The 17,028-nt window shown below is 38.0% G+C and overlaps 1 long non-coding RNA gene across 1 annotated transcript; it reads left to right on the top strand.

Annotated features, from left to right (window-relative positions):
- Positions 1 to 834: 834 nt before the first annotated feature.
- On the top strand, positions 835 to 2,436 carry LOC137987242 (uncharacterized). Its single transcript, XR_011120389.1, has 2 exons — positions 835 to 988; positions 2,172 to 2,436. It is a non-coding gene; the product is annotated as an uncharacterized lncRNA (long non-coding RNA).
- The last annotated feature ends 14,592 nt before the right edge of the window (positions 2,437 to 17,028 follow it).

The following is a 17,028-nucleotide window of genomic DNA, read 5'->3' as shown; positions in this document are numbered from 1 at the left end:
TGAATTAGAAATTGTAAAAAATAACGGTTTCTATTAAAGGTGTATCTGACGTCATTTACAGCCAATAAGATTAAAGCATTTCCACGATTAACGGACACTGGTTGTTTTTGTTTTTTTAGCTGTTAGCTCCCGGTTTTTTTTTTCAGGAGTCTAAAACCTCATTCAATTGCAAAGATTGTTTCATTCGATGATTTTCAAGTGCTGTAGAGATAGCACGCACTTAGAAACCCTGCTAAAAAATTACAACCGTGGCGTGACTCCGCGTGCCGTGATCAGTTAGGTGCAGAAATCACCACTGTAGCATGCAGACTGAAAATTTTAAAATTGGGAAAATAAATCTGCTAATAGCCTGATAAAAAAGCGGCAATTTTCTGGTGTGATTACATATTTAAGCGCTTCCATTTTTTATCTGGATTCTTTTAAACGAATAAGACCGAAAAGTTCAATTTCAGGTAAGTTTACACCCTTTGCCAAAGAGTCTTCTAAACTGAAAAAGAAAACAATATGGAATAAATTTTATGAACCCTGAGCTCAATTCTTACTTTTCTTTCAACCTCGCAATTCTTGGTGTTAACAGCTAATTAACACCACGGGATCACGCGAGTGGTCATAGCTCGAGAGTCTTTAGTGGTGTTGCCTTCAACGTTCGCGTGCTGGCATTTTTCACTGGGCACGTGCGTTGGGTGTAGTCCTGAAAAAATAGGTTTACATCCGGTTGTCTCCAAATTTGGTGGGTTTATTGTGAATATGTTTAGCCAATCATCTACCCAGTTTCAGCGTGGAAACTTCAATAGCTCGTATACAACAGCCCTCACTGTCCTCGAAGGTCAGCCTTCGAGTGGTGTGTTTGCGAAATTTCTCTCACTTTTACGGACTGTTCGAAATGATTATTCATAGCAAAACCTCTGCTAAAGGGTGGGAAAAATGTCAGGAAACAATTTCAAGCACTTTTGAAACGGCAGTTAGAAACGAACAACGGGAAATTGAGGTTAGTGATGACAACAGGGGCCTTAGGGAGGCTGCAAATAATTTCTCTTTTTTTCACACAATGAAACATATTCTCCTTATATATAATTGGGGTAATTATATCAAAACTCAAGACGAAATTTGGCTAGTGTATTAAGTATCCATCATATATTTCTCACATGACATTTTCCTTCAAAATACCGGTTACCATGGCAACGAATAAGGGTTTAAGTGACCATCATATTGTTTGAGCAAAAATTGCATAGCTTTTGCGAAAAGCAGATGTATCTGTGTGAGAATTAGAAGAAAAGGTGAGCAAAATCATTTAGAATGAGCTGACGCAAGCAGCTTTAGAAATGCATGTGTGGCTTACGCGCGTGCACGCTCAGCTGAAAACCCTCCTTAAGCACACACGTTTTTGAGACATGGACGGCAACCAGAAGAGAGTGTTTCGCGTGCCAGGACAGTGGTGTCTCCCAGGTTTTTTGTGTAATCATCTCTAATGGAGAAAAGATACTTAGCAATCAATGTAAATGTGGTTGGTTGTGTGAAGACAAGTTAACAGGGAAAACAGCTCAACTCCCGTTGCTGTCTCAAAAATGCAGGTGCTTGAGGTCCGTAATATTCTTGCACAGGCCACCATTTCTTCAATTGTTTTTTGAATGCCATGAACAAAGCCGGGACTGTCCTTTTTGCGTTGAAAATCGGGCCAGATTGTCAAATACAAATTAAATGAATGCAATTTTCATGTTTGTTGACATACATAATTTTGAAAAATCATTAAAAAAAATCACAGCTCCTTCTTTTTTAGCCAAATTTGGTGGAAATCTTGGTTAACTAAAAAAAAGGCTACTTTTTCAACTTTCTGTAACAGAAGATATAATTTTGAGTTTTTCTCTATTTCTGCTCAAATATTTTCAAATATTTTTCAGATTTTTGTTGTTTACAGTTATTTTTCAGAAAAGTCCTTGGTTTTTATGCTGGGATTTTTTTCATGAAAAGCCTATTTTATAACCTTTAAAAATAGTAGATATTGTAAGCCATATTGTATAAGCTTAAAATTAATGGAAGTCTAAACAATTGATCAGTTTTGTGGCTTGATTTGGATCCCTGCAAATCTTTGGGACAAAACAGAGTGCAGTCTTTGGTCAGCAATCATACAATAATTTTTATTCTCTCTTTCCCCCCTTGACATAATATTACAGATGATAACTCAAACATTGTTCTTTGAGTTTGGTACGGGCTGTACCGACTGTCTCAAGGAATCCTTGGCGTCTGCCCTCAGGCATTTGCGTAAACAAGCACAAACTATGTACGAGCAAATCAGAAGAAATGCCTGGCTGTCGAGTTGGCCTGAGACTGCTGAGGAACTAGAAGAGGGGGGTGCGGGGGTCACGTATAAGAGTACAAAGTTATCATTGGCCATTAGTCCAGTCCAGTTTAATAAAAATATCATGTTCACTACCAAGACAGGGTGCTGTTATTCTCTTAGACAGTTCATGAATTTTTTGTCCCTGAATTTCTCAAATACAGGTGAATGAGAGGTTGATTTAATATGTTGCTTTAGTGACTTGAAACTACATCACCTCAATCATTTGAGCCAGTAAGTGCTTTAAATATTGAGCCAGTTAAATTGACTCCACATGTACAAACATTGCAAATGACAATGATATTATTATTCTTACTTGGAACTAGGGCAATAGACAGAGAACTTAACAGTTGCCCTGTAACAATAGTAATAACCAGTTGAGTTTGATGTTGAAAATCTCATAGTAAAACATGCAACTTCTACTTGACATTGAAAACAAACAATATTTCTTTCTTCAGGTACATTTCGAAAAGTATGTACCGGTTACTTCATAGGGAATATGTTTTAGAGTACATTATCAATTACCAGTTGAATAATCCTCTTGTTCAGACACAACAGAAGATATATGGCAAAAGTTCACCTATTTCTGCTGATTTAATACTTTGCCCTAGTGACTTGAAACTACATTACATGTACATCCATCATTATTGAATTTCACTGATTACCAGTCCAAAATGTTACCCAAACACCCAGGCTAGGCTAGGGACTTAATGGTAGTTTCAAAAAAACTTTACATCAATACTCTCCCAGAGAGCTGAATAAATAAAGGAAGAAAGAAATGAAACAACATAATTTACGTCAATCAGTTGAGCAAGTAATTTTATATTGTTGTGATACGGGACACTGAAAAACACAGACTGCAGACTGTGCAGACCGTCTGCAAAATGAAAATGTGGGTAGCCTGAATTAGGTCTAAATAACATTTGGTTAGCCTAATGAGGCCTAAGTGACATTCAGGTTAGCCTGTTTACGGTTAGCTCTCAATAATAGTGAGGGGAACACCATATTTTACCCCTGGTCTGCACAGACTGCAGTCTGAGTTTTGGCGTGACTGCTGTGACACAGTGAGCCCTGATGGTATCACTGTTTGTATTGCTTGAATAACAATGGATAAATATGTACAAACAAATGAACTGGTAACAATAAGGGTATGACATCTAAAACCGACAGGCGCTCCTAAAAAAGTACATGACAATTGAGTTTAATGTTGAAATATCTGAGCAAAACATTTCATTTCTACTACAGACTGAGAAGAAACTAATTCTTTTTCCAGGCATATTTTCAAAAGTATGAAGAGATATCAGTAAAGTAACTGAAGAGAGCATCATGTTGAAACTGAATGAAGGATGCATTTAATATGAGTTCTGGACAGATGCTAGCATTTGAATGATTATTGTGTTGCTCAGACATTAGATATTAAGGCTAAAACTATATAAGTTACTGCACTGGCTCATATGTTTAATATTATTCTTAACTCTGGTTATATCTCTAGATTTAGGCCATTGTCTTAGCCGTACTGAAGCTGCCAGAAATAATTATTGTTATTCTACTTCCAAGGCAGCATTTACACGAACACGGTTTCACGTCGACACACTTTCATGATCTCGAAACCGCGTCAAAATCAATGCGGTTTGGAAGTGTTTACACGGATCCGTTTTCACCAGAAAATCCAAGTCATAAATGGTACAAGCGAGCTCTGCACTAGGTGCTAAATTCACTATTTTCAATTGAACAATGCAAATTTCGCACCAAAATAGTAACCGTATTCAAATCGATGCGGTTTCGCTGTTTAGACGACAGATAAAACCGCATCACTTTCAAAACGCTCCACTTTTGGCAGCGGTTCCAAATCAACATGTTTTCAGTAACAGTCTCGATCGATGTCGTGTAAACGGAAGGTGTAACCCGCAGCAAAATCGATGCGGTTACAAATAAAACCGCGTTCGTGTAAACGGTGCCTAAGACAATGGCCTTTTGGGTCAAAATGTACTACAGATAATATAGTGGGCAGTCAAGCTATGTAACACAGTCACATCTTTTCAGAACTTCAACTTGTAATATTTTATTTGTAACCATAATAGTGTTTGCATCATGTGGCAAATGGTTGAAATCTTTCAACATTGATGAAAGTAATTTATTTCTGCTAGTGTGGTGCTTTTTGGGCTGTTTATATACATAGCTTGACTTCAATCCCACAGTCTACCTGTAGTAAATGTTGACCCTCCCCCCAGAGCATACTTTTATGCCACCCAGGCCCCCACTAAATAGGGCCCGTCCCCTCCCCCTCCCCCTCCCCCTCCCCCTCCCCCTCCCTCCCCTGTTCCCGCCTCTGCGGGAACTGGGGCACTCCCATTGGAGATGTCCAATGCCCTGACACCTCCAGCATCCTGAAAACAACAAAATTGAAAACGCATCTCTTATAATTTAAATATAATACTGTCTTGTGGGTACAGATTAGCAACTATCATCAAGCCATGATGCCATCATTAATTTTATTATTGAGAGAGTCCTTTCAATGCAACTTATGAAAATTGTCTGCGAACATAGGCAATGGCAAGCAATAAGTTAGTTTTTTTTTTTTTCAATACTCACTCCTTTGGGGCAGTTCACCACCACCATCCAGTGGCTCATGGTTTTCTAGGAAAAAAGTAGTCATTACTGTAATGTGAGTTGTGTGTGAATCAAGTGAACATTCAAGTCAATTCTTGGTATGCACAATTCATATTACAAATAGAAAGAGAACAATATTCGCCACATTTGCTATTGTGCCTCTCTTTCCCAGGAAATATTGTCTGCAAACATAGGCAATGGCAAGCAATAAGTAAGTTTTTTTCTTCAATACTCACTTCTTTTGGGCGGTCGTCCATCTTTGTTGTCTAGGAAAAAAGTAGTCATTACTCAAATGTGACTTGTGTGTGAATCAAGTGGACATTCCATTCAATTCTTTGTACACACAATTTATATTACAAATAGAAAGAGAACAAGAATAATATGAGGCCATAATGTAGGCAATGAATAGGTGTGCAGTGCCCAAGGGAGCAAAGCTTTTGAATGTAGTATGACACAGCCAGTAAACAACAGCATAAATGTAATCAAAATAAACTGAACGTTGATTTAAATATTGCTCAAGTAAGGTGAGTAAAGTAAAAAAAAAGGTTGAACTTTATTACTGTATTAAAGTATAAAGGCAGGAGGGAGTCAAATTATTTTACTTAGCATTATTATTGAGAGTCAGTCCTTTGGAATGCAACTTTAAAAAATAGACAAACAAGGTCTAAGCAATGTTATTTGGTATTTAGATGTTTGAGAAGGTTGAATTTTTGGCAGCTATTCATCTGCTATGGACCTGCTATACCCACCCTCCCATATACAGAGAGAAGACAGCCACAACACCATGAACTTCATCCCCTACTCTTCTTGAATAGTGTGTGGGTTCTTTAACGGCCCACAGGGAACTAATGAACATGGAAGTTATTTGTGGGACGGGACCTCCGGCTTATCGTCCTTATCCGAGAACACTTGAAAGACTAACCATTTGCGGATGTAATTACAAAGCAGCACTTCTCCTCAGTTATTTTAAGACCCTGAGTGTTGGTCTGGCAGGAGTCGAACTCATGACCTCCCGCTTAGCAGGCCGATGTAATTAGATGTAAATGTAATTAGTCAAACACTAACTACCCTTTTTTTCAATACTCACTTGGATTCAATGCTTCAGTTTTTTCTTTGTTTTCTAGGAAACAAATGTAGTCTTGTGTTCACATTAAGTGGGCATTATTTTTTTAGAAAGATACTTTGAAAAATTGAACAACAAGTTTTAATCAATGTGAAACACTCACGTTCATGTGATGGTACACTGATCTCATGGTTTTCTACAGTAGGAAAAAATGTAGTGTTAAGTGTTCACATTAAGTGGGCATTAATTTTTTAGAAAGAAACTGTGAAAAATTGAACAACAAGTTTTAATCAATGTGAAACACTGACGTTCATTTAATGGTGCACTGGTCTGTATGTTTTATAGGAGAAAATGTAGTGTAGTGTTGATTGGTAATCAAAGGCTGAATTTTTAATAGAGGCTTATGTATGGACCCTCAGGGACATGAGTGACTTCAAGCAAGTTAATAATACAGAAATTCATCACAACATTAACATCAAAAAAATCAATTTATGCCCACCATGACTTCATCCCCTACTCTTCTTGAATAGTGTGTGGGTTCTTTAACGGCCCACAGGGAATAATAATAATAATAATAATAATAACAACTTAAAAACTTGTATAGCGCATGCTTCATGACAAAATGATCGCATGCGCTTAACATGGATTAAAATACCAATAGGGAACTAATAAACATGGAAGTTATTTGTGGGACGGGACCTCCGGCTTATCGTCCTTATCCGAGAACACTTGAAAGACTAACCATTTGCGGATGTAATTACAAAGCAGCACTTCTCCTCAGTTATTTTAAGACCCTGAGTGTTGGTCCGGCAGGAGTCGAACTCATGACCTCCCGCTTAGCAGCCCGATGTAATTAGATGTAAATGTAATTAGTCAAACACTAACTACCCTTTTTTTCAATACTCACTTGGATTCAATGCTTCAGTGTTTTCTTTGTTCTCTAGGAAACAAATGTAGTCTTGTGTTCACATTAAGTGGGCATTATTTTTTTAGAAAGATACTTTGAAAAATTGAACAACAAGTTTTAATCAATGTGAAACACTCACGTTCATGTGATGGTACACTGATCTCATGGTTTTCTACAGTAGGAAAAAATGTAGTGTTAAGTGTTCACATTAAGTGGGCATTAATTTTTTAGAAAGAAACTGTGAAAAATTGAACAACAAGTTTTAATCAATGTGAAACACTTACGTTCATTTAATGGTGCACTGGTCTGTATGTTTTCTAGGAGAAAATGTAGTGTAGTGTTGATTGGTAATCATAGGCTGAATCTTTAATAGAGGCTTACTTAGTATGTATGGACCCTCAGGGACATGAGTGACTTCAAGCAAGTTAATAATACAGAAATTCATCACAACATTAACATGAAAAAAGTCAATTTATGCCCACCATGACTTCATCCCCTACTCTTCTTGAATAGTGTGTGGGTTCTTTAATGGCCCACAGGGAATAATAATAATAATAATAATAATAATAATAACAACTTAAAAACTTGTATAGCGCATGCTTCATGACAGAATGATCGCATGCGCTTAACATGGATTAAAATACCAATAGGGAACTAATAAACATGGAAGTTATTTGTGGGACGGGACCTCCGGCTTATCGTCCTTATCCGAGAACACTTGAAAGACTAACCATTTGCGGATGTAATTACAAAGCAGCACTTCTCCTCAGTTATTTTAAGACCCTGAGTGTTGGTCCGGCAGGAGTCGAACTCATGACCTCCCGCTTAGCAGCCCGATGTAATTAGATGTCAATGTAATTAGTCAAACACTAACTACCCTTTTTTTCAATACTCACTTGGATTCAATGCTTCAGTGTTTTCTTTGTTCTCTAGGAAACAAATGTAGTCTTGTGTTCACATTAAGTGGGCATTATTTTTTTAGAAAGATACTTTGAAAAATTGAACAACAAGTTTTAATCAATGTGAAACACTCACGTTCATGTGATGGTACACTGATCTCATGGTTTTCTACAGTAGGAAAAAATGTAGTGTTAAGTGTTCACATTAAGTGGGCATTATTTTTTTAGAAAGATACTTTGAAAAATTGAACAACAAGTTTTAATCAATGTGAAACACTTACGTTCATTTAATAGTGCACTGGTCGTTATGTTTTCTAGGAGAAAATGTAGTGAAGTGTTGATTGGTAATCAAAGGCTGAATTTTTAATAGAGGCTTATGTATGGACCCTCAGGGACATGAGTGACTTCAAGCAAGTTAATAATACAGAAATTCATCACAACATTAACATCAAAAAAATCAATTTATGCCCACCATGACTTGTTTGAATTTGTAATGCTAAAAGAACAAAAAAATAAAGATTATAGTCAGATCTATTTACTTGTATGTTATTTTCTGTTGTTTAACTCTGACCTTTGACTGCTAGGATAGGAAGTGGCAACCCCACTAAGTAATTTTTTCAATACTCACATTGTTCCGTAATTATCACCACGCCCTCAGCTTCTAGGAAAGAAATAGTCAATTATTGTTCTCACATTCTTCATACGATTTCCTGAACTTATGGATTTCTAGATCGAACGCCATTTGATCTTTAATTAGGTAGTTTTCGCGAACTTGAGGCAAGGAGGAGGGGGAGAGAATAAAACGAAAAAAAGGAACAAAAACCTTCTCTTACCAGAAGATGCCATGACTGTCCGCTGAAAACTGGTCCGCTACAGTATTTACATTTTGAAAATACCGCGGAGACCTTTCTCCTCCAATCATTCGCCTCTTACTCAGGCCCCTTGCATTTCGGGTTGCGACGTGCCTTAAGACGCCTTTTTAAAATACGCACTTTTTCGGCTGGAATAATTATAACTGTATTGATACAACGCTAGCGCATATGAAACATTGTGAAGACTATAGGAAAATTTCAGTTGAAATTAACAAGTGTCTTTTAACGAGAGAAAACAAAGAACGCGATATGACTTTAGTCATTCGTTCCAGTCCACGCATCGCAATCGACCAAAAAACATTTGAGAGCGTCTTTGCACACAAATAACTCGAAAAAGGATAACAATTTTAGTATCAGACAATATTTACCATTAATTTCATTGTCAAGCGATCAATTGGACATAGAAATCGTCACTGCACGTTGCAAATTTGAATTTCAAAACAAAAACAATTTACGCGTAACCTGGTAGTTTTGACCATAAGTTATCGGACAGGCGCACTTTCAACCCTTTGTTTTTTCGGTGAACCCTTTCTTAAGGAGTCTATTAAATTGGAAAAGAAAACAATATTTAATAAATTTTATGAACCCTGAGCTCAATTCTTACTTTTTATTCAACCTCAAAATTCGTGATGTTATTAACACCACTGGATCACGCGAGTGAGATTCACCAGTCATTGCCTTCAATTTGGTCTTGCTTGAAAGGTGAGCTATATGTAATATTTAACTATGGAGAATGCTAAAAGAATTAAGTGTTCGGCTCGTCTAGGGCGAGGAAATGGCATGCAGGGTTTAGTGTACGGTTCTAAGGGTACGAACTGTCGATGTCGAATAACGGATCATTTTAGAAGGGCAACTAGTAGGGAGCCTAAGCACGCGCGTTTTTGAAACGCGGACGACAACCGGAAGTGAGCTGTTTTCTCTTTTAATTTGTATACACACAACCACATTTACATTAGTAAGTATCTGTTCTCAATGAGAGATGATTAGTATAAAAATCTGGGAAATACCACTTTCCTGGCACGCGAAATGTTCTATTCCGGTTGCCGTCCGCGTCTCAAAAACGCGCGTGTTTAAGCTCCCTTCTAGACTAACAACGAATCTTTACTAGAAGGATTTGTATAACGAAAAACTCTATTTGATTGCTGCTCGAATGAGTCCCTTAAAGAACAAAATACATGCCAATTGTGAGTTGTTGCCCAATGTCTCCCCCACCCCTCACCCAATAAAACGTCAACTCTTCGAGTTCAAAGACAAATCAAGTATGTCAGAAAATAACAATTGTTTTATTTATGATCATCGTATAAACGTTGTTATTCAACACCTTTGAGTAAGTTGAGGACACTTGTGAAAAATCACTGTAGCTGGCATAACAATAACTCTCAACCGACATAATGATCTACTAATTGATTAACAAGTTCATTTTCTTTAAGCTAACACCAACGGACCAACGTCTTATAGTCTGTGTCTATAATTTTTATTCCTTTGAAACGGGATGCTGTTTTATCACTTAACTAGCATCCCGGCTAATCTTGAATTTAATAGACCTATTTTTTTTTTTCAATGAGTAACATATTGACTAATAGCTGGAGCCCATGACCAGGAGCCTACAACTTTCACTGTATTTGTGAAATAGCGCTTTCACAGACCGAGTTATTTTAAATTGATTTTCCCGCGAAACTATGCCTTTCTAGGTAATCATAACTTACTAAACACAGGATTGCTAATGGTTACTCCTGCAAGCCGAAGATGGCTCGAGTTATGAAAATGCCGTTACATAAACCTAGTATCGGAGTTGAAGGCTTCTAGTCATGGGCTCCTGTTTTCTACATTAACGATTCAAAGCCTACCATGAATTAAGGAAAATTAAAGCCTCCAAAGAGTTAAACCTGTTTCTTGGATGGACACTTTGTATTCTACTTATATTACGTAAAGTTAACACGCCTATGATATTTAAATTGCCTGGATGTAAAGTTCACTGCGTAAATATTGTTCTGAAATAACTTATAAGTGATAACGATAACTGATAACTTATTTAGAAGACCTTAATTAAAGAACTATAACAAAGCTGTATTTAACTACAAACGAAACGAAACGAAACGAAACTATTGTAACTTTCAACTATCTTGAAGTAAAAAAACATTGATTAATTTTTTTTTTGGAAAATGAAATTTATTAAAAAGAGATAACGACGTTATCATATGAAGGACCCTTTTTTTTTCTTTTTTGATAGCACTGAGCCGGCTTGTTACAAAGTCTTTAAGGAAATGTACACTCTGACTACAAAAAAAATGTAAACCCGAAAAAGTAATGTTTTTAATTCAAATTGATCGACAATTTTCATCAAAGAAATGTTGCATCGGAAAAAAAAAAAACAATTTGAAAATCGCTTGCTTTGGTTTTCAAAACGGTTGTGGTGATGGCAATCCAGACATTCTGCAGTTATGCGGTGCAAATCAAAAGTAAAAAACAGAGAGATTCACTGTTCTATTTTTTATACACCTGACGATGGATGTCGATTTTGCTTGTCCTGAGTTCGTATTCGCCTTCAGAATGCAAATAGACAATGTCTATTGGATAAACAAGGGCGTTGACACGTTCTCTGTAACTTCTTCCCGCGCTGAGTTTGTACCGTCCTGGTCTTAGCTCGGAGAATTCGGCTAGAATGGCAAATTTTCGGTCTTCCGAAAGCCTCACTACTTTGGCTACAAAAACTTCAGGAGCGCTCCCCGTAGAGTTGGCTGCCACTAGTGCAACAAACTCTCCTGGGTTTGGGAGATATTCTACGTTTCCCTCTTCATCGGAATCACTGAGAAGTTCCACTGACTCCTCACCGAGGCCTCGAGAAGCCATAGATGCTAAGAAATCAAGTGCCCTACTTTTCTTCTGGGCTAACGGTCGTTCGTCATAATACCGTTTTTGCGTCCTGACAGAATGTTTCATTACCGTGGCAAACGATTCCCTGAGAGACTGGTCACCACTTTCAGGCAACGTTAAAAAGTGATTCACCACTGCTTTCCTGATATCGCCGGTGGTTACTTTGACGTTGAAATATTTCTCGAACATGGCTGACACGTAATTGGAGTAGGACGCCTCAGAAAATGGGTCACCCCTTTGACTGACAAAAAAATAGTCGTGCTCTTTTCCGTTAAGTAAACGAGGCCTCATTTTAGAGCGGTATAATTGAAGATAGTACGTCAGAAATGTCAACGGAGTGAGATCAGTGCGATTAGGCCCGTATGTACACCTGGTCTTGTAAGCGTCTTCAATTAACTCAACAGACTGGTCTTCCTTGAAACATATAAAATTCTGATCTTTCAATTGGGCCTCGTTTTGATCGCTGTAAATGCGCAGTGTAACGAATTCTTTGACTCGCCCGGGATTTGCCGAGCAATATAGTAGTAACAAACATAAATCGTGACAACTTCTAGCTTGGTTAACGCCCGTCTTTTCAGAGACTTCCCATTTTAATTCCCGACAAAATTCTAGTAATTCAGAATAGACGACTTTCTCTAACTGGGGTTTTTTGGCCGCCTCGTCGACTCGTTCTCTTCTCGCTATCCGTTCCAGTTGTCTTTGCACGGCTCTTATTTTTTCCTCGTTATCGCTCCTAACATCTTCGTCTCCGCTAGCTTGAGAATCTATATGTACTTTGTTCACGTTAATGATGGATGATATGTACCGACTACAGGTAATTGATTTGAGACCTCGCTTGTCGATCATGTAATTAACGAATTCTTGCACTAACTGGGGATTTGTACAATAGGATAACGCCGGCTCAAGGCATTTCACGTTTTTTAAAAACCACATAAATGCGCTTATTCTTTCGAACATTTTGTCCAAGGTACTGCTCTGTAAAGGCCCCCCGTCACGATTACAATTTATATTGGCCGAATAAAACTGACGCACTTCAGCCAAGTGAGACAGCAAGCGAGGTGACATTTCTGATTCAAGAAGAGTAAAACTGGCTCTCCTTTTCTTATCACTGCAAGCGACCATTGATTGCCCGGATGCGTCGTCTTTGGAACCGGATTCTCGAATTTCAGTGCATTCAATGTTATCGCTTGAAAACTCGGTATCAAGGTTTCTGACATTGCTTATAGAAGCCTCTAACGTAGAACTCGCTTTAATATTTCGTCTATCACTAGTACCATCGCTCGGTTCATTTTCAAAGGTCCGCTCGCCGACCACACTTTGAACCGTGACAAGCTCGATTTTTTCCTTATTGTCAGAATGTTTTTGATTCGTACTTGCAACAAGGCTCGGCTCAGTGCTATGGTCTCTACTACCTTGCGATTGGCAAAAACTAGATACATCCTGTAAGATTGCACATTGTGGTAGTCTAGTTTGGTTAAAGGGCTGTGAAAAAGGCATTGTTCCCGAAAAATCGAGATCAATAGATCTTTCCAAGAACGCTGATTTTGCGGGTGGATTGCTTTGAAATTGCAACCCTAGACCAAAATTAGGCGTTGTGCTTTCAATCCGACCGAAAGCCGTTAGCACTCCCTGAAGGCGAAGCAAATCTTTTTCGCTAATTAAGCTGAATGGATGAAAATCTGACGGAATGCGTTCTCGGAAAAACCTATATTCTCCTGGGTTACATGCAAGGATTTCAATACCTAAAAAACGCATCGCGTAAGTAAGCTGACTGTCCCCGACACTTTGAAACAATTTTGACTTCGCTTCTAGAAAGCTATAGAACAATTCCTTGCCACGCCTAACTGCACATAGATTACTTAAAGTTAAAGACATTGCAAAAATTCAAGAGAATCCCCCCACAAAATAAGAAAATAACAGAAACAGAAATCTCAGTCTTCGTAGTATTTCTTCCGTGCCATCCAATCTGGCTGTGGTTCGGAGAAGCCGGCTGGCTACATAATCACAAAGGAATTCAGCTTACCAGGAGACGTTTCAACACTTTTTCTTTCTTCAATTACAACATGGAAAGGCCGTGCCAAGACGTTACTTGGGTTATCGTTCTGAAACAGAGGATAATTCACCTGAATCAGTCGGGCCTATCCGTTGCAATGAAAACAGTCACCCCGTCCCGCGTGGGAAAAAAAAAACCATGCCGCCTAATAACAGTTGGGAGTAAAGAGAAAAAAACCAAAAGACAAAAAATTAAAGGCGCGCACGACCGTAGATTCCCATCTAAACAGTCATGTCATGATCAAGAAGATTGCTGAAGTTGGCGGAAACGAACACTTTCTACGACAGCGGAATATTACATCATTATTTAATAAAGAAAGTAAACGGTTGTACTCACCAGTTGCTTAGTCAAAAAAGGGTTGAGGTGCTCTTGCTTGCTTATTCAAATAAAATCTGTGACAAGAAGAGAGAATTCATAAATTTGCCGTTTGGCCGCCCCCTTAGCGGGAATGAAGGCTATCGGGGTTACCAAAACGCCCGCGGAATCATTTACTAGCTGAATAGAAATTTAGGGACAACTGCGCTCTCCAATAAGACATGGAATCGTGCTCAGGAAGTAAAAAAAAAATTAATTAACATTTCTAAAATTTAAATTTTCATAACAGAACTGACCGAATTTTCAAACTGTATATTATCGTGTTTTAATTAGAGAATTTCTTATCATATTCGTATATTATATTTTTAAGAGTAACTTTGTATTAAATATACAATAATAATTATAATGCAACAAAACAATGTAACTTTCTGTCTAGTTTTCGATGACATTTTGAATAAAATTACTGGGGTTTGTATTTTGAAAAGGACCAACGGTACTAAACAATTGTTTCGTCTCTGTAAACAGTGTAAAATAATACACTTGAAAACTTGAGGTTATACCAGTACAATCCTTGGTAACTATGTCATATCGCGACAAACTCGATAGTGCGGCCACTGAATACGCCTGGATTGGCTAACCTACAGGTATCGTCTGAATCTGTTCCCCATATAAATAAGGTACTCCCCTACAAAATTAAAAGGACTTGTTACTCACCAGGTTCATGTTCATCTTGAGTGGCTTTGTTCAATAGGTAGTAAGGTAAAGGTATATAAAGTAGTAACTTCCACGCATAGTTCTCTTCTTGGAACTATGATTCGATATCTTTCGTCAAAATAGGTCCTTTTTTTCTACTGTCAAAAAAAAAGAAAGAAAAAACGAAAAGGTAAGAACTCCATTTATCAAAGAACACAGTTACCACGCATCGAAAAGGAAACTGCACAGTCTTGTTTGTGTGCAATTTTTGTATCAGTGATCGATCTATCAAGAGCTGTAAAGGGACTTACTTACCTAGAGCCTCCATTTGCTCGAGACTAAAGTGAAATGTCCTAGCAATGAACTGAGATTTAAGCCCTCGGGCATGCAATAGGCAGTAGTTTTCTGATTGGCCCCTTCTTTGAAAAGAGGTAAAGAACAGGAAATTAACACCCTTTTCATTGTTGAGAAAAGGGCCGGTGCTATTTCCGGTCATGCAGCACCCCGCAAAGAATTAATGCTGATGGTGCCGCTAATTAGGAGAGCAATAAAACCAAAGATTGCGTTCATATGCAAAAGAATAATGACATTTGTACATGGTAGATTACAGTTGACAATGCAGCTAGTTGGACAAATATTACATAGTTTAACGAGCAAGTTACGTTTCAAGACCCAAGGAATGGTAACTGTTTAGATTGCATTCATGTTAAGCCGTATTGCGTTTCGGTATGTTACATTTGTACATCTGCTGACATCACTTAAATCGACGAGGCCGCTTATTTTTAACAAGTGATAATTCGGTTACACCGAGAACAAAAATGGCTACAGTCAAGTTTCCGGCGGCTTGGTCAGAACCAAATGTAATGACAAAAAGTACTAATCATGGCAATGCAATTACAGTGCCATTTGTACATGGTAGATTAAAGTTGACAATGCAGCCAGGTGGACAAATATGACATGGTTTAACATGCAACTTAAAAAGTTACAGTTTAAGACCAAAAGGGGTCTTGAATGGTAACTGTTTAAATTGCATTCATTTAGTGCGTTTAAAGATGTTATATTTGTACATCTGCTGACATCGATATCACTTAAATCACGAGGCCGCTGATTTTTAACAAGTGATAATTCGGTTAGACCGAGAACCAAAAAAGGGCAACAGTGGCAAGTTTCCGGCGCCTTGGTCAGAACCAAGTGTAAATTAGACCAAGATGCTGCTTGTGACTTGCCATCACAATGGAGATTAAATGGTAGTTCTTCTCGTTATCAGTTAAAGGCTATTATAATTGCCGTCTTCCTGTCACCATTTCGCTTGAAAAGAAAGATTGCTCGCCGCTCAATAGAGGTTACCTATACTCATAAACCTTTACACGTGACAGCGATACACCGGAAATGGGACATTAGACTTGCGGTTGCGGGAAATCAACGACAGAAAAGTGAAAAAAAACATACAAAAAAAAATAGGCTTTAACAACCATAAGATAGAAATAAATCAATTAAAAAAAAATAGAATGTTTCTACCATGGGGATTTCTATGTGGTGTTCCAAGTACTGGTCCTACCCAAAGGGGCTTAATTAACGTAAATGTGACCCGTACAATTCACCCATTTATCGTGGTAGTGATTAAGTAAGTAAGTAAGTAACCACTACAGGCTAAATATACAGAACAACTATTAAACGTTTTTCGCCATTTGCCATATTCCTCTAAACCTCAAACTAGGCATGGGGATTAATGATACTTTGTGAGGGACTCACAAAGATCAGTTGGGAATCTATTGGTGTTCCTGTGGCTTAACGGATAGAGGATGTGGACCATGTTTCAGGAGATCTTGGTTCTAATCCTGCTTTAACAGAGTTTCCTTTTATTCTTTTAATTTTCACCCCCTTTGGCAAGAGACTACATTAAGCACTGAAATCCACTAATATAAAAGCCTATCAAAGCCATGTATGGTGTTCTTTCTCAAATGGAAGCGTAATTATCTCTCAAAATTGCATGGTTGCCCCCAATTTTCTTTTAGAGTACCAATATTACATCTACTTTATCTGCCCAATTTTAAACCACGCAGAAAGTATCCCTGTATTAGGAAGCATCACCCATAGAGTGAAAAACCTTAAATAACAATGACCATAAGCAGGTTTTGTGAGGCCGCGAGACTGAGCACCCTAGCAAACCATCGTTTTAATGAAAACCGCTGGTCAGAAACCTGGTTATGGTCATTGCTGTCTAAGGTCTTCACCATAGTTTATCAGAGAACGTTGAGATGCGCATAACGTAGGCACCGTCATTAAATGCAGAATGTGTGAGTAAATCAAGTCTAAGCCTGATAAATACATTTATTCAGTCTAATGACTGGTCACTTAATTAATAAGAGGATCGTGTACATCACTGGAATCACAACCCAGACACCTC

This window comes from Montipora foliosa, unplaced genomic scaffold, assembly GCF_036669935.1.
Source record: "Montipora foliosa isolate CH-2021 unplaced genomic scaffold, ASM3666993v2 scaffold_321, whole genome shotgun sequence".
NCBI classification, from domain to species: domain Eukaryota; kingdom Metazoa; phylum Cnidaria; class Anthozoa; order Scleractinia; family Acroporidae; genus Montipora; species Montipora foliosa.
The sequence above is the reverse complement of the archived record's forward strand: the minus strand, read 5'-3'. Positions and strand labels throughout refer to the sequence as shown.